Source organism: Ixodes scapularis, unplaced genomic scaffold (assembly GCF_016920785.2).
Source record: "Ixodes scapularis isolate PalLabHiFi unplaced genomic scaffold, ASM1692078v2 PGA_scaffold11__112_contigs__length_91849675, whole genome shotgun sequence".
Classification (NCBI taxonomy): domain Eukaryota; kingdom Metazoa; phylum Arthropoda; class Arachnida; order Ixodida; family Ixodidae; genus Ixodes; species Ixodes scapularis.
The window spans coordinates 79,726,166-79,748,702 of record NW_024609837.1 but is presented as its reverse complement, the minus strand read 5'-3'; the positions used below and the strand labels follow the sequence as shown (position 1 = coordinate 79,748,702).

The window sequence follows — 22,537 nt, the reverse complement described above, 5'->3', positions numbered from 1 at the left end:
ATCTTCACAGAAACAAAACAAGAAGAATACATAAACGCCTCAGCCTACCTTATCTACAGTCTGTCAAGGTCATCTCTGTCCTTTATCGGAATGGCACGCATGCCTGCAGACTTTCGAACAAAAACCTTTCCATTCCCGTACCACGCGAAAGCGTAGCTTTTTTCTTTAGCCATGTCTTTTGTGGCCCGAAGAAGTTCTCTGTTGAAACGAGTGAGGTTTTCTTGAATAAATATACGTGGGGTAACGTCCTTTAGAGTGCTTCTTTTCTTCAGCCATATGTCTTTGGTGTCTTGTCTAACAAAGTGAATATTAATTCAGGGAACGTGGTCTTTCCTTGCCGGCAACCTGTGTACAGTTACAACGTCGGAAACCTCTAGGGGAGGAACCTCTATTTTGTCAGCAACTTTATTTAGCTCGGTAATCGAAGTCCTCATTTTCTGTCACCGGAATGCCGTGAATCTCTAGATTCAAACGCCTGCTTCGGAATTCTAGGTCATTTACTTCTTTCTGGAGTTCACCGTTTACTACTCTGCTCATTTTTTCTTTTTCCTCCAAGTCTGTTACCCTTTTTCTCAGTTCTTTGATTTCAGCTTCTTGGTGTTTGATTTTCTTTTCGAACTCGTCGAATTGCTTCGACAGAAACTGGACAGACAATTCCATGCTGTCTACTTTCTCTCTAAGCAGAGGGAGACTGTCCAGCTTTTGGTTGATGGATGCAAGTAAAGATTTCACATCAAGTTCAGGTTCCTCATCCTCACTGTTATTAGCACGCTGTCCGACGCCTCTACAAGGAGGACACCGCCGTGTCGACTTTGCCGCTTCACTTTTCCCATTAAAGGATTTCTTTTTTTATACCGGCGCATTTCCCGAAATGGTACCTGCACGCGCACATGCTACATTCCACAGGCCCGTCATCCTCAAGGAACGGTACCTGACAGGATGAACAGGCGTCAGACATCGTTCACACAACACGAGGAAACACAACACAAGACGTTACTGCAGTCCCAGTGGCAGCGGCAGCAGTGACAGCATGGATTCGGTCAAGATGAGAGAATAAAGAAGTTTACCAACCTGCAATAGGCGTGTTGTTCGGTTAGCAGTGTTGACAAGACGCTGCCGCCGCTGCCAAATGACTAGCACGGAGAAAACCGCCGCTTATCTTGCCTCGACGCCCAAAAACTGCGCTTCCGCAGACAAAGTTCGCCACGGTTTCCAAGCTCGCTGGCACTGTAGCGCAGGGTCAATGATGACGGGGCAGGAGATGGTTCTCGAAATCAGCAGCGTCGAAGAATCTAGACGACGGCGAAAAGCGGGCACAGGCCTCCGAATCGGCAACTCGACGCCCAAAAACTGCGCTTGCGCAGACAAAGTTCGCCACGGTTTCCAAGCTCGCTGGCACTGTAGCGCAGGGTCAATGATGACGGGGCAGGAGATGGTCCTCGAAATCAGCAGCGTCGAAGAATCTAGACGACGGCGAAAAGCGGGCACAGGCCTCCGAATCGGCAACTGCAATAGGCGTGTTGTTCGGTTAGCAGTGTTAACAAAACGCTGCCGCCGCTGCCAAAAAAAAAAAAAAAAAAAATGAGAACGTTACTAGTAAAGTTAGATCGCATCACAAATCAGAGCAAAATTACCGTAACAATTCACTTTAATCATTACTCCCCCCTCTCTAACCATTAGTCTCATCGACATCACCAACCAAAATATGGCGGCCAGCTGGCAGACGACGAATCTACAAACCACAAGCTCGCGAGCAAAGTACAGAATATTTTATTTTATCTCGCAAAAACGAATGTCACAGCCAGCGTTACAATCAAAACGAGCCACTCTACTTCCGGGCGCCTTCCATGTAACCTCTGCGCTCAACCTGTCTGCGCAACCGACGACGAGCCCGCGTGAAACATTTCTTCCTTCTTATTGGCTTGGATGTCTCATACCGCCGGTTGTGGTCCACGCCGATACTTTACGTACGGAGCAGAGGCCGTCGCGCTCTTCGAATGGACATTCATTATTCATGGGAGACATGTCGCCGCGACAACCATCGTCTCACCCCGCAGTCTTTATGTCGTTCTCTCTCTTTTACAGTCAAGCCAAGTCAACGAGGAGCCAAGAGAAGTACAATCCGAATGCGCGATTGCGCCGCGGACTAAGTTACGAGGGCCGGTCAGAAACACGTGAGCATATAAGAAGGCAACTTGGCCCTCTATGAGGTCGCTGAACGTGAACTGGGCCCTCAAAAGGTTGCGTGGCCTCTGCAGATGCATTGGAAGGAGCCTAGGACACGACTGAAAAGTGGAGCGACGTAGAAACGAAAGGAATAAGCGAAGAAACTAGAAATATAACGCATAAATTAAAAGAAAACGAAGGAAGAAATCTCGCATGGTCTTTCTTCTTTCCCTTATTAGTTGCATATTTCTGGCGAAATAACATTAAAGTGCACAGTGCGCACAAAAGGAAAAAAAACAAGAACCGCCCTTGCATAAATAGAAAAGAGGCTAAGATATGAAGGATTAAAGTGAACGCGTTATACCTAGGGCTCCGTGCTTTCGGATAAATTCGAAAAAACTCCGAAAAACACTCGCCGGTAGAATTTTTGCCAATTCGGATTTATCTCATAAACTCCGAATTGTTATGTGCCCATGCCACCACCCCCCCTTCCCCCCCCCCCCCCCACACACACACAGCAGAAAATAAAGTATATATATATATATATATATATATATATATATATATATATATATATATATATATATATATACTTTATTTTCTGCTGTGTGTGTGTGGGGTGTGTGTGTGTGGGGGGGGGGGTATATATATATACATACATATATATATATATATATAAATATGTGTGTGTGTGTGTGTGTGTGTGTTTCAATTTAAGCAGCGCAGTATTAATGGTCCTGGGAAAATGAAACCATAATAATCTTTCAAGCCTCTCACCGTTGTCAAAAGGGGGTCTTACGGCTTGTCTCGTCAAGGTTGGTTCAGGGAAACAGGTCATCGTACCATTCGTGTCACAACAAAAGCCACTCTTTGGCTTCCAGTTTGGGCCGTGGGGTTCGGGATTTAGAGAAAGGAGAGGGTATGTTTCTGGGGGTAACTGTGAAAGCTATGGACCGTAGAGATTGTATAAAGTAGGAAGAGGGACGGTTGAAACTTCTCTATTACATGCTTAAAAACTCCAACTTGCGCGGCCGCGGGATAGATTGATGGGGTGACTACGAGTTTCCTTGCGGCTGCCTCCGGCAGTTTGTTGATTTTAAGGTATCGACGTTTATCGAAGCCGCACTTGTGTGTGACTTTTGTCGTGGGACAAGTTAGTATTGCCAATGGCACTAACGCCAAATTCAAATGAAGAAATCTAAATATATATATTGCTATATTATCCAAGCATCAAGAAGCATGCAGGAATTGGTGTTCCACGCGCCGCACGTGCTGGCCTCAGCAGTAGAAAGTTTTCTAAAGAAAACCCCAAAACAAACTGTATCTTGCACGCGCGTTTGTCAACGCTTTGTTTTGGCTATTTAATTCGAATATTTGATTTGGGAAAGGCGTGCGCTTGTGGCGCGTGGAACACCCATCCCTGCATTCTCTTCGATGCTTGGGTAATATTAGGGGCGAAATGTTTCGGTGGCGCCCTCGTTTTTTTTTTTTTTTTTTTGCGAACAACAAGTTCGATGATGTTTGTAATAAGCATGGCAGAAGCTTGAAATAATAGCGTTCTTGAACCAGCACTGTCAACACCGTCAAAATTGAAGTCCTCACGTTCCTCTTATTTCCCTCCGTGAGAACTCCTTTCCTGACGTCAAAGTCAGTTGTAAATATATCAGCTTGAACTTTAGAAGGAAACTAGAACAGAAAGAAAGAAAGGGCTAGATAGGACACAAAGCAATTTCCAAGTATGTACCAAGAAGCTCAACTCTCAACCGTTAGCCATATTCAGCATTCGCCCAATCGTGGAAGGCCGACCCCAGCGACGCTTTCGATCGCGCACGTCGCCAAGAGCATATGGTCTATTGATACAAGTGCGTTTTATTTTTTATCTTGCATGCGTTAGCATGACGAAAATAATCCCTGGAGAAGGGGAACAAGAGAGACAAAGGACAAACATAAATCTCCAAACACAGCTAGGTGACTGGTGAGCGACCGAAAAAATCCGCCTGGTCCGGGTATCGAACCCGGGACCTCTCCATTACAAGCACTATAATTAAAAATGCGTTAGCATCCGGTTAGTATTTACTCTTCTTCATAAAAAACACTGCGAAATGAATCTCCGAATTTCGAAGAATTCGGGATTTACGAAAACTAAACTCCGATAAGCGCCGATTGTTTGCTAAAAAATAAACTCCGAAAAACACCCTCCAAATTTCATGAGAAAGAAAACTCCGAAAATACGGAGCGCCAGTCATACCCAACGGAATGCAAACGTCGTATAAAACATTCCGACATGTTTTGCGGGCTGTTAAACGAAGAAAAAGCAGGCGCGCAATGACACATATCTAGGAGCAAGTCCTGCTCGCGTACATTATTCCCTTCAAGAACCGGTGTTGCGGGGGTAAGCTACTAGCTCAGAAAATGGGTTCGGCTGTACAAAAAAGCGAGTGCTACAATTGCCAAAAACATCAACTATTTTTCTTTTTTTGCCGCGATTAATGCGGCATCGGGGTTGTGGAGACTCAAAGCATTGGTTTTCACCGCCTCTTGTTTGCCGACATGTTCTTTAGGGGCGAGCTCGTATCGTTTGAAGCTAAGAAGAGGTTCATAACAGAGTCTATTCAATACACTTTGCAGGAGTATCTGTCGTGTATCGCTCAACTCTAGCCTGGCCTGAAAGAGTGAGTGGTTAGTTCGACAGCAATGCAATATGTACCCAGGGTGTGCTGGGAATCGACTTCTTTCTTATTTTCCTACTGTACCGTCTTACAGATTTCCTCGCGTGTCTCATTTACTATTCCCTTCGTTTACTCTTTTTACACTGTCTTCCAGCGCGCGAATTCATTAGAGATCGGTCGTCGTGGACCGATCAATATTCCAAGTAGAAAAATCAGAAAAGAAAAGTGAATAATAAGCAGGGCGGCTAAGCGAGAGCTCGAAGGGCAGCATAGTCGACAGATGCTCGACTAGGCAATAGCGTCGAGCGCACATTGAGAATAACCAAGACAGAGAACGCAGTGTGTTTTCGTTAAGGGTACACTGGCGATTTTTTTTTTAGCTATCCCAACTAACTATGTTTTCTCAATTCCCGCCCTCCATCCTTTGCGGTATGGTATTTAGTGCCGCGTAGTTGAAAACATGTATTGGGAAATCGACAAGTGAAAATGATGCCAAAACCAACAATCAAATATTCCCGTGCTTTTCAGTTCACTGAACATCCGTGGCAGGCAGGCCTGACTGTCGAGCAGGCAATAAAAAAAATGATATATGCCGAGCATTTGTTCCGTTATTTTGCCCGAGTGCTGGATCGAGAATCCAAAACGTTTATTGGACACCACGAAACTGCTTGCAATCAGTTGGGAACAAACTCTACGGCGCAATGAGAGATATACAGTTTGCAAGGCATCAACCAGGGGGTCTTCACGCCTTTTTGTTAATAAAAGTCGCGTGACTCTTTTTGGGGGGGGCGTTTTTTCGGCTATAACAGGAGCGCGTGTTAACCCACCCCCCTCGCTGCGTTAACGCAACTACGCGGTGGCAGTCTGCAGAGTCACATTACAAGATTGGTAACCCAGTTTGCCTACCCGTAAACGCCGCTTCGTGGCTGCCAAGCCTACCCGCTCGCTGAGCGATCAGCTTAACGATCGACGAATTCAAATAACACCAACCGATGGAACGCGAAGAAAGGGAAAGGGAACACAAAAGGGACGTTGCCAAGGCCACCCATGCCACGCGGTCCAAGACGGAACTTGTCGAACACTGCTGGACGACAGGACACAGTTTCGACCTGGACAATGCGACGACGCTGGCCCGAGAACAAAGGTGGGGGCAAAGAAAATTCGTCGAGTCCTGGTTCATTCGCCGTGACTCATCGGTGTGCAACACCAACCGTGGCCCCCTGCCGGACGTTTACGGGGACGTGTGTGATAAGTAGACTGGTCGACCTCACCTCATTTATGTCAGTGTATACTGAAGATGCCACCTGCATAGGTGGCGAAACGTCTGTACCGTTTGTTATTAATTTGTTATGTTAAGCCGGAGTAAACCTTTTCAATCAAAGGGAAGGTCGCCTGGCCCTCACCGGCACAGTTACGTGACGTAGCAAGGTGGTGTTACTGGAGCGTCTCGTTTCCTCCCGTTTGATGCTGTGCAGATATTAAACCCCGTCCGATGATGCGAACACTTGCCTGCCGCTGGCGGCACTTTTTTTAATATTGCCAATTGATCCGTCAAGCTTGAAAAAAAAAAACAAAAAAAAAACGCGATGAGGACACAAATTTTAGAATCATTAACTTCGTGAAAGAAAATGGTATTTTGGCCTAATATTCAGGATACTATTTTAGCGATGTTTGTTTGTTATGCTTAGCGCATTTTCAGTTGAATAGGTGACCGGGGAAAAAAACGCTCAAGTACTCCTTTAGTGAAAATCTCATCGGATTCACATGCACAAATAATAGACGCGATAAAACAATAAAACAAATGCAAACAACCATTAGCGAACACACAAGGACGACGGCTTAAGCATAACTTCCTGCCTGTGCGGTACATCCAACACTGCGTGCATACGAAAGATGCCAGTCGATAACGGAGCGCACGGTGCGCTTTTGCCTTTATTGATAAACAACCTCACGTTGGGTTGTTCAGCAGGTGGCGCTGCGCCACTAACCCAACTCAGGGGCGTCCTGCCCATTCAGTATTTTTTTTTTCTCAGAACAAACAAGCTCACAACTTGCAGACGGCACACAACAGACGCCTCGCCTCCAACGGCGGAGCTGTCTGTTTTTGATAACACTTCATCGCACGCGCAGCCGCAAAGAACGCGCCCTGGAGACGGATGACCTGCTTGGTTCTTATAACGTCTCAACCCATAATCTAACAAACGTAATTTAAACAAAAGGCTATTGTATTTTTTTTTTTTTTTTTTTTTTTTTTTTGCTTGGTGCTTTTGTAATTATCTGCTTCACACTAAGCCTGACAGCAGCCAACGCTGCAATGCTATCGACCCGATCGGGCAGCGCAAAAAATGCGCCATCGGGGCGCTCGTTGCCTTTTATACTTTCGCTTTCAGGAGCTAAACAAGTCTCGCGGAATAATTTGCCGAGTTCCTACGTATTTAATGCGGAAGCATGAACTGTCCCATGAAGCTAACCGGCGTTATCAACTGTGAACCTGCGCCAAACCGCACTTCAATTTCCCTGTCCCATGGACCGGGGCCTGCAGTCTGTATCAGCGAATTGATGGCAAGCTCCCATTGGCTGTCGCGCGGCAGAGTTCCAACGAACTCCACCCCAGAGAGAATCCCTCTCCATGGCGCAGCGGCCCTGCCGCCTGTAAGAGGGAGAGGGGGGCCAGGCTCTTTCAGAGCGGCCGGCCGCAGAGCCCGCCCGCGCAGCCTAACCAGAGGTCGCCCGGCGCGGAGCTTGTAGGAATACGTTACGTATACCAATGCTTTCACATTCCTACACGTTAGCAGTCACTAGCGTGTTTGTCGTTTTCGTGCGCGATTGTTTTACCGGTGATATCGAAACACCATGAAGACGGGCGCCGTGACGACGCACTTTTGGCTCTCCCTGATTGAATCCATCGTATCGTAGCGTTGGCGGCGAACGAACCTAATATGTAACGGGGCATAAACCAACTCCACTCATTGACGTCACGCCACTGCGGTGCCGCTATTGTCGGTACTGAGCATGCGCAGACGCTTCACTCCTCCCGAATTTGGTTTCTGTGCTCGCGTAGTGCCCACACTTGGACAGGGCAAAGCGGGCTTATTTGGAAACGCTGCGTTGGTGTATAATGCGTTTGTCTATTCGAATACGCGATACAACTACAAATGCTCCCCCTTTCACTCCCTCAAAATAAATACATTATTCTCCTTCTCCTTCAAAACTTTTCTCCTCGCATCTAACTCGTCGTCTAGATTAGTGCTCTCCCGCCGCCATCTTTGATCCCGTGCTAGATCTGCCAGGCACTCAGCAACGTTACTAGAAGCACTCAATTGGGAAACTGGCATAGAAACTGCTCTGAAAAAGTGGCGCCCACCTGTACTCGAGAACCGAGCTAACGGCGATCACAACGCCACCATTTCTCCCGCAGCGGCCACTCGAGGTACTCCACGTGCCTTCTATTTTGGCTTTATTCGGCCAATTTTGGCCTCGAAACACGTACGGTGGAAGGGGTTTCAGGGGTGCCAACCGCGCCTCCCAAGCGAACCTGCGCGATTTAGCGTCGAAGTTAAGATGCGCCTTGGTCGAGACGCGCTACCTGAAATCACCGATGAAGCATGGTTTTATAAAAACAATATAGTTGTGCTGCAAAGCCTTGCAGACTAAAGATTTTAGAAAACATCACGCGGCCTTCATTTTGTACTAAACTCCAAAAATAGGTACTACAAAAAGAGCTTTTTTCTTTGTTTTTTTACGCAAAAACAAGCTTTCTAAAAGCTAAAGGTGACCCCAGTTAAAACAAGCAATAAAAAGTGGCGCTTTTGTCGAATTTAGCTCGGTCTCGGTGGACGCCAGCGGTCCAGGTTTCAATGGTGAGTTTCCCAACTGAGGGTGCTAGTAACGTTGGCACGCAGGGGGCTGCGCCCAAAACCGGGAAGTCATTTCTGTGCTCTATTCATGGCGATGTTGTATTCTTTTTCCTTCCTGCTCACCCTCCATTTTTTCCTCACTCGCTTTGACTTTCGCTCTTTCCCAATTTTTCTCGCTAAGGCATTCTCCTCAAAAAAGCAAGAGTGCCGGAGACAAAAAAAATAAAAATAATTGTGCGGTCAAATTAGAGAAACAATTTGCTTTAGACCGGACATTCCTAGATGCCTCAAAATTGTCACGTCAGGTAGAGGGATGAAATGTAACCAGCTATATTGTACGGATTTACGCCGTGCTAAATTTAGCGGAAAGTGGTTACCCGGTGAATTTGGTGGGGAAGCTGATTCGTGACGCTAAATTTACCAAATTTTACGGTTAATCCGGAACTCACCCCAACCCGTCATTCAATACCCAGTGCAGCTTGAAACACGCTGCCCAGTGAGTGTCATTCGACTTCGTGCGCGGCATTAATATGCATCTTTGAAGTGCGCAAAACAAGTATTTGAAAAATAATGTATTTACAGCTCTTGAAAAAAAAAATTGTACTCGAAGTTTCCCTTTTATGCTCGTATGATCCACGCGGCGTCAAAGTGGCTTTATAAATTCCGTGGCTACGCACTACGCTGTAGCACGTGCTAAGTTGCCGTTTCGTAATGTCAACAGTAGGGGCGGCGGGGGGGGGGGGGGGGGGGGGAGAGGGGGGGGGGGCGCTTTTTGCAGACACTACCGGGACGTTCGATACGGCGGAAACAACCCCTCGACCAGATCGTTGTTACCACCTCGACTCCTAAGCTGTGTGTCTGTAAGCGTTAGCTAGGCGGTGCTCCAATCGTGCAAAACGGCAATCGCTCACTTTTTTACAGCTATCAAAGTCGTTGTTGGCATGGCGCAGGCACTCGTCGCATAAAAGTACTCTGGCAGCAAAGTAAATCGTTTCTTTCTTTCTTTTTCTTTTTTAGATTTCGTCGTGTAACTTTACTTTAAACGTCACCGCTGCTTATTAAAATGAGATTTTACTTCATCGCCTTGGCGCGCTTTGTTGCATACAGTTTTTAAAATTGCGAGAATTTAAGTAATTTAACGATGAGACCAAAATGGAGCAAACCAAATTACGGATGCCCCGGATCGCAGGGAAAGGGCGGACACAAAGGACAAGAATGCGACAAAAAAGACGACTGTGGGAATTAAAGAAAGGGAGAAGATTTCTAGCAAAAAAAAAGTACTAACAAGTAATTAATTGACAATTAAGTAGTAACAATTATATTAGTCAGAATTGTAATTTTGTTAACTAAAACAAACAAAACATCTAATCAGTTTCATAATCAAAACATTACGCCTTCATTACTTTAGCAGAATTGTGCCCAAACCGTAAAAAACGCAGAAAAAAAAATGCTATAACATGAAAAGGGCCCAGTTGAGAAGACACTGAAATAATGAATTGGCCGCTGTCGACACACGATACCATTCCACGCGTAAAATAAATATAAGGGAAGGACCAAGTATGCCGACCAAGTATGTCCTACTATACAGCATAGAGTCAGATAGAAAAGAAAAGGAGATGGCAGCTCTCATCGCGCGTTCCCGGCTCCAAAATTAACTCCCGCAGAGACTAATTGTTCTGCTTCCGTCCACCACTTGGAACTAATTAGGACACGTGTCCATGGGAGGGGAGGAAAGAGGGCAGACGGCTGGGCCAACTGAGCGACGGAGCGCACTAGTTCCCATGATACGACGGAACACAGATAATGCTCCAGTCTCGTGGCTCCAATTGGGCGTCGGGAACGTGTTTCGTCTAGTCGTCTTCTAATAGATCGTTCAATCAGATGCTGTAAACGGGCTTGTGTAAAAAAAAAAAAAAGGCAAGAATGGTTTATGGCGCCCCGGTTTTTCGTGACGTCTTCGTGATATGTATAGGGTGTTACAAGCGGACCTGCCTCTATAGGAATGAGCCGGGAAAATTAGTACATGCTTATAGATAGCTCAAGCGTTCACCGAATGTGCGCTGAGCAGGTCAGTTTTATCGTGTGGAATTACTAGGCGTAGCTATCTTCCTCTTAAAAAAAAAATATAAGCGCGAAAAATTTCCAAGGTTAGGTTTTAGGGCGCGTTCGGAAATGACCGAGTTGGCGACGCAGTTTATTTGTGGCGCCATCTCTTAATGGGCGCAGCGAGCATACGAGTTACCCTGCACACTCTAAAAAACGTCTGTGCGTCTACTCTCACGCACAACACTCGGAGAACCGATCAGCGCAACTTACGGAGTCAGCACAGCGAATGACGATGTCGAAACATCTGTTTAGACAAAAAAAAAAAAAAACGCAGACTGAGTTGTGACATTACGCAGTGCAAGCGTGACGTTTTGCATTGTTTAATGTCACAACTCAGACTGCGTTTTTGGGTCTAAACATATGTTTCGGCATCGTCGTTCGCTGAGCTGCCTCCGTAAGTTGCGCTGATTGGCTCTCCGAGTGTTGTACGGGAAAGTAGACGCACAGACTTTTTTTAGAGTGTAGGCTGCTCGCTGCGCTCATCCGGAGATGGCGCCTTGAGTAAACAGTGTTGCCAACTCGGTCGTCTGCGAACAGGCCCAATCTTGACATTGGCAAGTTATTTACTCTGATTTTTTTTTATTTTTTTTACAGAAAGAATGTTACGCCTTGAAATTGCTCTCGGTAAAAACATGCCTGCTCAGAGCATTTTCGGTGAAAATTTGAGTTTTCTTTCAGCAGGCTTTGATGTTTTCGGCTCGCTCAGCAGCTGAAATTTCGCTTATGAAGTTATATACATGTGAGGTGGAACTCACTTATACTTTTTTTTTCGCTGAAATGTGGAAGAAGGACTTCTGTTAAAACGGTTAAAATTAAAACTTTGTTACAAATCTTGAGTTTTATTCTATGGGGAATAGAATAGAATGAAAATTCTAGGAAAAGTGAAATGTCTACGCGTAATAATCTGCAGAAGAAATGTACCTTCCTGGTTTACTGTAGTCACTCGGAGCTTGAGGTATGCAGGCGTGGTTAGACCCTAGCATCTCATTATCACTCCTCAGCCAATAAGATTACGGGATTCACCTATAAAAGCACCACACAGCGAATCCCGAAGTACGAAATGCGAACACGATAAGCCGTGCCCTTGCCTTTCTTAAGCTGTCCCCGGCTCATTGCTTCTGCTCTAGAGTATTCCTTGCAACAAGATGCGGTTAGGTCGTGTAGTTATCCTTATAAATGCGTCAAAATGCTCCAGAGACGACCGAATCAAATATTAATAAAAGCTGGTAGACTTGCCGTGAATTTACATATAGACATATTTCCTTTCCATGTCAAAGTATAGACCGTTAAAAAAATATCGCCTTCGGCGTTCTGCAGTTTTTGCTGGGCTGTGCAACGCCTCCTGAGCATGCGCTGCAGCTCTGTAGTGCGGTTTGTCACGCGCTGCGGATACATTCACAGCTCAGTTACTCAGCATTTATCGCCCGGGCAGTGAAAAAATCTATAGACCTTTCAAGTGGCAGTCTCGAACGAAGCAAGCGGACAAAAAAAGCTGAGTTACTGAGTTGTGGACGCATGCGCAGCCTCCGATATAACGCACAGCAGATCAACAGCGCATGCTTGGAAGGCGTTCCACAGCCCAGCACTCAAAGATGGCAGAGCGCAGGAGGCGATTTTTGCAAAGGTCTATAGGGTGACACAAGCGGACCTTCTGCTGTGGGTCAGCATATGTAACAGCTGCAGATAATCGCCAGACACGTGAAAGATGTAAAAGAGAAGATTGTGACGGACTCACTAATTGCAGAAACGAACGGGAGACTGACCAAAATCGAACAAACAGTGGACAGTCAGCCTGACCAAGCTGACAGCAACTGTGACGGCCTTCCAGGATAAGATTTTGCCTCTTGAAAGGAATGTCGACTTTCTAATGGCTAAACTTGACGACTTAGAAAACCAGAGCAGACGTAACAATTTGATTGTGTACGCAATTCGAGAAACAGCGGATGAGGATAGCACCTTCCTCGAAAACCTTGTGAAGATTGATGTGTTTGAAAGTATCCTGAAAGTTCAAGCTGTCGGAATAGAAGGAATACATCGACTGGGCAGGAAAAGCCCAAATAAAACCAGGCCAATCATTCTTAAACTACTCGATGGTAGAGACAAAACTCAAATTTTGAGCAGTTGCCGGCTATTGAAGTGTTCGGCGTATAGCAATTCGCACGATTTTTCCCATCGAGTGGAACAAATTCAAAAAAATCTATGGGAAAGTGCCAAAGACCTACAAAAAATGCCGATAAAGTTATGTTATCTCTCTACAAAATAGATATAAATGGCAAGGCTTTTCGCTGGAATGACACTGCGAACGAAAGAGTGCGACTAAATTATACCAGGCAAGAAGATACTAAATGACTATGGGCCTGTACCCCCCCTCCCCCCCAGTTCTAGACTGGTTTCCGTCAACTGCTCCCGGAAATAATCCTTGTACTGTAACTAATAATCCCCGCGCTTTAACTAATAAACCGCTTAGATTAATTACCTTAAACGGTAGAAGCATTGTAAATAAAACGGTTGAATTCGAAGATATAATTTTAGTTATGACCCCGATGTAATAATAGTTACAGAGACTTGGCTCACGGATAGTGTATCTGATACCGAGATTGTTCCGCAGTCTCATAAAATTGTTCGTAAGGACCGTTCCTCCCGGAGAGGGGGGGGGGGGGGGGGGGGGGGGGCGGGGTCGCAATCGTTATCAAAATTAGCGTTGATTTTTTTCCAGCGAAATACGAAGTTCACAGCTGAGGATCTATGGGTGAAACATTTTTCTGTAACTCATCTCTTCTTGTTGGAGCTGTTTACAGGCCACCAAGTGCTGGCATAGCTGTGATGTATGAACTTCAAGACTTCTTACAGGAGCAATTTAAGAGTTTCATGAATACAATTATGGAGCGACTTCAACACCCCAACCACCATTCGATTGGCCTTCGATGACTATTGTGGCCTCTTGTAAACATTCCGATGATTTAACTGAAATTTCCTTCGCATATAATCTAACAGAAGTAGTGTCAAGTCCCACTCGCATCACAGATTCTGCTAGTTCGATACTCGATCTTGTTTTTGTTTCTCAGAATTTGTATGTTGCCGATGATCACTGTGTGGTCACAGAGGGCTTATCAGACCGCCATATGATTGTTTTTGATTCTCCGGGATTTGTCTCTAAACGTTGTCCTGATAAGCAACCGGAGTTGAAGGACTATAATAGAGCACAAGACGAAAGTATAATAGATGGCCTCGAGCTATCGTTCGACAGATTTGCTGATAAGGCTTCAGCTCCGGCATGCGATGTGAACGAACTATGGTGCACTTTTCAAAATGTGGTGCACACGTGTATAGAAAGGTTTGTGCCACCACGTAGGAAGGTCCGCTTGTGCCACCTTATAAATAAAAATAAACGCCGAGGATGGTTGCACTGTACGTAATAAAACCTGCACATAATACAAAGCATAGTATTGTACCCATTTCTTTGTTTTCCTTAAGTCAAAGGTCCCTACGCCCCCAAACAACGTCTATAAATCACTTCCAGAATTTTTTTTATATTTTTCAATGAGATGGTAAACACGAGATGAACACTGGCGAGATGAAAAAAAAACACTAAAAACGCAGTGACGATATTTTCACGTCAAACGACAGGTACTGGTGATGATGAAATGATTCTCAACTCGTCTTTTTTTGTGAGCAACAGTGATTAAGGTTAATATTCTAAGGTTGCCAATTCACCCAAAGCTGGAAACCGCTTCAAGCCATTATTTATCACCTTATAACATTCTCGAAGTCGTTTAACACTTTCAATAAAATATTCACGAACGGCGCGAGCGCCTACGTCCGCGTCACTTAGTGCAATTCTACTTTCCTTTATACTGTTTAGTCTCAAGAGCATGATTATATATTGTGTGTCATGGGTAAAGTATCAATCGTTAAAAACTGGATGCCGTGTGGTGATAGCATAGGTTCCTTTTTAAAATGGTCGCTGGAGCACGTTCCATTAGAGGAAAACATTCCAGCAATCCAAGAAAACGTGTTCAATACCTTGCCGTTTTTTGCATAAAGTGCTGTTGACCGTCCAGTAAATGCTAATTCCCTTTTCCTCTGAAAATGACTTTACAGACAGTGTTTCACTGCGCAAGGAAAAAAGAAATGTTTTAGGCCCAGGCAGAAGCAGTGTTCTTTTATCACGTTTCAGTACGTCTGTTCCTGAGACTCCAGTTATAAGGACCGGTATTGGGGTGCAGTCATCAGAACATCCTAGAGATCCTATGTAAACATTCCGCGCGATAGAGATGACAGATATTCGAAGGAAAAACGTCCGAAAAGATAACGACACGCACATACTACCTTTCTCAGAAAACCGACATTAGTCCGCAGTGCACACTTTAAGTCGACACTACAAAACCCGGTAACACATCAAACAGCTTGGTTTGTATCACTGTTTGAAAAAAGGGGTTTGATTAATTGCGTATAAACATGAACCGAGAAACAATTTGAGGAATATTTAGATGACAATGTCCGACACCGCCCGCTCTGGGCGGAAGAAACAGGTTCGTTCGGCTTGTTCGTTCCAATTGAGATGCCCAGATAAACACTGCGAAAACGCAGTTGATACGTTAAATATTGGCTCTCGAGCAATATAACACTTGGAGTACATACCACACCTTTGGTATCAAAAAAAAAAACGAATAGTAGCTTGCGCGAAAATGGAAACATCCTTCCCCACGTGCTCTTCAGCTGACGCTTTCAGTTTAACAGTTTTTTCCTGCCAATATCGGACAGACTCGCGGTATCGTTCAAGGGAAACGCCCAAGTACTTGCGTGGCACGCTAGACCATAGAATTGTTTCAATGAAACTTGGGGCAGTTGCCCACTCGCCGTGCCAAAGCCCGTAGCATTTCGACCAATCGACGGCACAAACAGTGAAATCGCAAAGCCTCCTCGTTAGTGCAACGGCTTTCGAGACCTTCTGTGCATTCGAACAAAAATGAAAGATGTTTACAAACCTCTGTAATGCGAAATTAGACCACAGCTCTTCAGAAGGAGGAGGGAAGGGTATGCAACTCCTCCGTACCCTCTCCTCCTCTTCTTCTCTCCTCCTTCTCTCTTTCTTCTCTCTATCCTCATCCTCACCCCCATGAATTTCTCAATTTCCCACTAAGTTTATCGGGGAAATTCAGTTTCTGCTCTAAAGATTTAGCGGACAAATTCAGTTTCTCGGCTAGATTTATAGGGAAAATTTACGTCACGTGACCTATACACCTATTCAATTTTCCGAATTTAGCGGGAAATTTTCTCGCTAAATCTTAAGGAGAAACAGAATTTCGCCGTTAAATTTAGCGGGGAATCGAATTTGAGTTGAAGTCACGTGACGTCAATTTTTCATACGAAATTTAGCGCGGTTACGCCGATGTCGACGGCGGCGCCGCGAAACACGGAAACGAGCGCCTGAAAGCTGCGCTCTCAAAATAGCTGCGTCATCCAAGTATGCCAAAAGCTTAACTTCACTTTTATTAAGAATGAATCCTCGTATGCCTTCACACTGAATGACGCATTGGCAATGAGGCTCCACATAGAATGCGAAAAGCAATGGAGATAAGAGGCAACCTTGCCGCTCCGAAGAACGAACATTATTGGGGAACTAACTTTTTTATTAACAATACCATTTGTTGTGAAATTTACCTAGGCCATATTTACGCCATTAAGAATCACTGAGCAAATGCCAATATATTCTAAAATACAAAAAGAAGCCCATCGTGGAACAGCCGGTCGAAAGCTTTTTCTAAATCTATCTGGATCAGTGTTATTTGCCGATACGCCGCACTACAAACTTCAAGAATGAGTGTGCATGTTTGTTTTATGTTTGTGCATGTTTGTTTTATGAGTGTGCATGTTTGTGCAAATACTGCGGCCCTTGATCCCGCCAGTCTCATGAGGCATCACAATTTTCCAAATTAAACTCTGCAACCTACGTGCTAACACCATCATTAGAGTTTTATAGCCGACAGTGGCCAGAGCAATCGGCCTATAGTTTATAGTACTACGGAACTTAGCGGCGTCATCACTTTTGGAAATAGGGAAATTATGTGTTGACAGAGGAGACAAGGGCAACTCATGGTCCTGATAAGACTGACAAAAAATGCGGTGCAATATTGCCACAATCACCGGCTTAAACTTTTTCTAAAATGACAATGCTGCGCTGAGCCCATCCTGTCCCAGCCACTTTCCGTTGCTGAGTTCATCTATCGCTCTCTCGATCTTAGTTACGCTGATTAGCTCTTCCAAAAACTGCGCGGGGTCGCTATCTAGTTTATGAATATAATGCAGTTAAATGCCAAGCTAAAAGAGGCCGGACAAGAATCAGAAAAGTAATATCTGGAGAAGGGGAGCAAGGGGTACAAAGGGCAAACACAAATTTCGAAATACAGCTAGGTGACTGGTGCGCGACCGTAAAATCCGCCTGGTCCTGGTATCGAACCAGGGACCTCTCTGTTCCCAGTGGAGCACTCTAACAAATGGATAGCTAGGTTCGACATTGTACATGCTCCTTTTAAAAGTACAACCAATCACGTCCGATTGGTTGGAAGCAAAAGTGACGTAATTTCCCGAGAAAAATGTGGGCGGAATCTGCTAAACTGAGTGGAGTCGGCTACCAGATGTGGCAACAAACTGACGTTTCGTTATGTACCGACTACGTTTCAAAAGGCACAGTACTTGCCTGGAAGGAGGTGTCATTGTCAACCATGTTTTCGGCGGCGCGGCGTCGCGGCGTCGCGGTGTCGTTAATTCAACTTCTTTAATCGAGCTTTTTTTTTTTTTTGCCGGAAAGGCTGTATTGTGAACACCGCGATGCATTCAAACTCCCGGAGATTTTTCGGAAGCAATACCACCCGCCGAAGATCGTGGTCCAGTGATTGTGCGACGAAGTGCGCGAGGAACCGGATGTGAGGAGAGTACATAGCTCGTTAACGGTCATGACTGTGGAGCTTCAAGTGTTGTGCGCACTGCGCTTCTACGCCACGGTGAGCTTCTAAGGCATGGCGTCGTCTCGGGGTTTAGCGTGGATCGATCCACTTACCCGAGACGCCGAGCGAGAGGTTCGACGCGGAGAGGGGCTTCAGGCTGCTCTGCAGGATACCTGGCGTCATCGGTTGCGTGGACGGGACCATGGTCTCCATCGTCGGCCCGTCCAAGAACGACCCCACCGTCGCGAAGGCGGCGTTCTGGTGCCGAAAGTACTTCTACGCCCGCAGCGTGATGGTGGTAAATGCATTGATGTTACGCAGTCAAAACGCGCCCCAAATATGTAAAAAAAGAAGTAACGTCGATACGGTGTAAATATGCCGTTTTATGACTGCGGGCTGTGGGGTCTCACGACTGCGCGAGCATGTGCTCTACGTAGCATGTGAGCCGTGAGACTCTTCTCTCAAAAATAATACTTGTCCGTTAAAACGTGCAAGCTTCCATAAAAAAAGCATTAAAAAAACATTATTTCTGTTTGAAGGTAGTTGTACCTTGCATCCAGGAAGGTGTGTTGACATGCATGCGTCAGACGAAATAACTTGAAAGGTTCTCAAATGTCGAATGCTTTGTGAACCATAAGTACAATCTACTACTTGTGGATTCAGGTGATCACATGTCGATATCTCTCTCACTTTCAGGGGAATGACGCCGACTGCCGGGTAATGTGCATCGACCCACTGTACCCTGGGTCGATGCACGACTCCTTTGTGTGGCAATTTTCCTGGCTCCGAAACCGACTCGAGCAAGGGCAGCCGCCACGCGACGGACGGTTCCTCTGCCTAAGCGTGTTCTGCTCTGCCCGTGCCTAAGGTCACAGCCACACCCCCAAAAGCAACAAAGCTTTCATCTGTCGGACGCAAGGGCCTAATAATGCGCTTGCATACAACACAGCACCCCTAAGGAATCAAGCACAAATTCCATACGATCCCCCAAGAAAACACATAGTTACATCAAAATAACAGGGAGTGTGCAGGCAAGCTGGTGCTAATTGATCATTATGTAAACTGATACTGTAGTGCAGAAATATTAACAATCTTTTAAGTCACACTTAAGTTACATAATAAGTGACATAGTTGCACACACCTGTTTTTTGTTGTTTTTTTGCCTTTCGTTTTAAAAAGAAAAGAATGTAATATGTCCCATCCTCTACCTGTGCAGGTGACCGCGGCTACCCCTTAGAGCCTTGGCTCATCGCCCCTGACCCCGGGAACCATGCGACGTCCACCGATTGCGGCCGGTTTTTCAAGGCGCATTCCTCGGTCAGGTCTGTCGTGGAGCGCTGCATCGGGCTGTTGAAAAACAGACGTCGGTATCTGCAAAGGCACCGGGCTCTGTATTACCACCCTTCAACAGCCACTGCCATTATTTCGGCATGTGCAGTGCTCCACAACATCTGCCTTGCATCGAACGAGTTAGAACCGGAGTCAGGCTCCTACCCTGAAGTGTCAGAGTTAGAGTCTGAGCCGAGCTCGGACGGTTCTGAGCCGAGCCCGGAGGGGTCAGCGTCGGCTCCCGAGAGGCTGGCTTCTGCCGGCCCTCCGGTCGGCCTTCCGGTCGGCCCCTCGGACAGGGGAAAGGCTCGGAGGCAGCGCCTTGTCACCCCGTTTGGAACCTCCCGCAGACGTGGCCGTGCGGTGTGCCACACGCAAGGAGTCCGCCGCCACGACGGTGGTCCCGACCACCAGGGACACCGTCAAGAAGCCCCTCAGCGCCCTCGCCACGGTGGCCCCAGCATAGACGCCGCCGGCGACGGGGAACCTCTTGCCACTACGACTGGGGTCGTGACCACCAAGAACCCCGTCACATCCTTGCCCTAAGTGAACCCTCCCCGTGGAAGCCGTAAAACGCACACTTCGCTTCCTGCTCCACAGTCATGGCCGTCCATAAGCCACTCAATCTCTTCAGCTCTTACACCTTGTGAAGTTCGTCGCACAGCCAGCGTGTTGCCTCTGGATACGTGTCGAGTGCATCGCTGTGATATCAATACAGCCTTTTTTTTATTTTATGAGCAGAAGGCACGAGACGCAGTGGACAGTGGCAGAAAAGGTTCGGAGGTTTAGTTGCCAGAAGAACAGGTCATTTGGATTGCCCATGCAAAGAACTGAGAATTAATTTAGACTACCTCTATAAAGAAATGTTTGCTTTTGCAGAGATTGATTTTTTAGTTGCTGATTGAACCAGGGATATTGTTGTCGTGGGCATTGTTTCATTTTCCCTGGAGAAGGGGAACAAGAGAGACAAAGGACAAACATAAATCTCCAAACACACCTAGGTGACTGGTGAGCGACCGAAAAAATCCGCCTGGTCCGGGTATCGAACCCGGGACCTCTCCATTACAAGCACTATAATTAAAAATGCGTTAGCATCCGGTTAGTATTTAATCTTCTTCATAAAAAACACTGCGAAATGAATCTCCGAATTTCGAAGAATTCGGGATTTACGAAAACTAAACTCCGATAAGCGCCGATTGTTTGCTAAAAAATAAACTCCGAAAAACACCCTCCAAATTTCATGAGAAAGAAAACTCCGAAAATACGGAGCGCCAGTCATACCCAACGGAATGCAAACGTCGTATAAAACATTCCGACATGTTTTGCGGGCTGTTAAACGAAGAAAAAGCAGGCGCGCAATGACACATATCTAGGAGCAAGTCCTGCTCGCGTACATTATTCCCTTCAAGAACCGGTGTTGCGGGGGTAAGCTACTAGCTCAGAAAATGGGTTCGGCTGTACAAAAAAGCGAGTGCTACAATTGCCACAAACATCACCTATTTTTCTTTTTTTGCCGCGATTAATGCGGCATCGGGGTTGTGGAGACTCAAAGCATTGGTTTTCACCCCCTCTTGTTTGCCGACATGTTCTTTAGGGGCGAGCTCGTATCGTTTGAAGCTAAGAAGAGGTTCATAACAGAGTCTACTCAATACAGCTTCCAGGGGTGTCTGTCGTGTATCGCTCAACTCTAGCCTGGCCTGAAAGAGTGAGTGGTTAGTTCGACAGCAATGCAATATGTACCCAGGGTGTGCTGGGAATCGACTTCTTTCTTATTTTCCTACTGTACCGTCTTACAGATTTCCTCGCGTGTCTCATTTACTATTCCCTTCGTTTACTCTTTTTACACTGTCTTCCAGCGCGCGAATTCATTAGAGAGCGGTCGTCGTGGACCGATCAATATTCAAAGTAGAAAAATCAGAAAAGAAAAGTGAATAATAAGCAGGGCGGCTAAGCGAGAGCTCGAAGGGCAGCATAGTCGACAGATGCTCGACTAGGCAATAGCGTCGAGCGCACATTGAGAATAACCAAGACAGAGAACGCAGTGTGTTTTCGTTAAGGGTACACTGGCGATTTTTTTTTAGCTATCCCAACTAACTATGTTTTCTCAATTCCCGCCCTCCATCCTTTACGGTATGGTATTTAGTGCCGCGTAGTTGAAAACATGTATTGGGAAATCGACAAGTGAAAATGATGCCAAAACCAACAATCAAATATTCCCGTGCTTTTCAGTTCACTGAACATCCGTGGCAGGCAGGCCTGACTGTCGAGCAGGCAATAAAAAAAATGATATATGCCGAGCATTTGTTCCGTTCTTTTGCCCGAGTGCTGGATCGAGAATCCAAAACGTTTATTGGACACCACGAAACTGCTTGCAATCAGTTGGGAACAAACTCTACGGCGCAATGAGAGATATACAGTTTGCAAGGCATCAACCAGGGGGTCTTCACGCCTTTTTGTTAATAAAAGTCGCGTGACTCTTTTTGGGGGGGCGTTTTTTCGGCTATAACAGGAGCGCGTGTTAACCCACCCCCCTCGCTGCGTTAACGCAACTACGCGGTGGCAGTCTGCAGAGGCACATTACAAGATTGGTAACCCAGTTTGCCTACCCGTAAACGCCGCTTCGTGGCTGCCAAGCCTACCCGCTCGCTGAGCGATCAGCTTAACGATCGACGAATTCAAATAACACCAACCGATGGAACGCGAAGAAAGGGGAAGGGAACACAAAAGGGACGTTGCCAAGGCCACCCATGCCACGCGGTCCAAGACGGAACTTGTCGAACACTGCTGGACGACAGGACACAGTTTCGACCTGGACAATGCGACGACGCTGGCCCGAGAACAAAGGTGGGGGCAAAGAAAATTCGTCGAGTACTGGTTCATTCGCCATGACTCATCGGTGTGCAACACCAACCGTGGCCCCCTGCCGGACGTTTACGGGGACGTGTGTGATAAGTAGACTGGTCGACCTCACCTCATTTATGTCAGTGTATACTGAAGATGCCACCTGCATAGGTGGCGAAACGTCTGTACCGTTTGTTATTAATTTGTTATGTTAAGCCGGAGTAAACCTTTTCAATCAAAGGGAAGGTCGCCTGGCCCTCACCGGCACAGTTACGTGACGTAGCAAGGTGGTGTTACTGGAGCGTCTTGTTTCCTCCCGTTTGATGCTGTGCAGATATTAAACCCCGTCCGATGATGCGAACACTTGCCTGCCGCTGGCGGCACTTTTTTTAATATTGCCAATTGATCCGTCAAGCTTGAAAAAAAAAAAAAAAAAAAAAAAAAAAAAAAACGCGATGAGGACACAAATTTTAGAATCATTAACTTCGTGAAAGAAAATGGTATTTTGGCCTAATATTCAGGATACTATTTTAGCGATGTTTTTTTGTTATGCTTAGCGCATTTTCAGTTGAATAGGTGACCGGGGAAAAAAACGCTCAAGTACTCCTTTAGTGAAAATCTC

The 22,537-nt window shown here is 46.0% G+C and overlaps 1 pseudogene; it reads right to left on the bottom strand.

The window, feature by feature from the left end:
• The window catches only part of LOC115331426, a 92,675-nt pseudogene that overhangs the window by 29,974 nt on the left and 40,164 nt on the right, over positions 1-22,537 (bottom strand).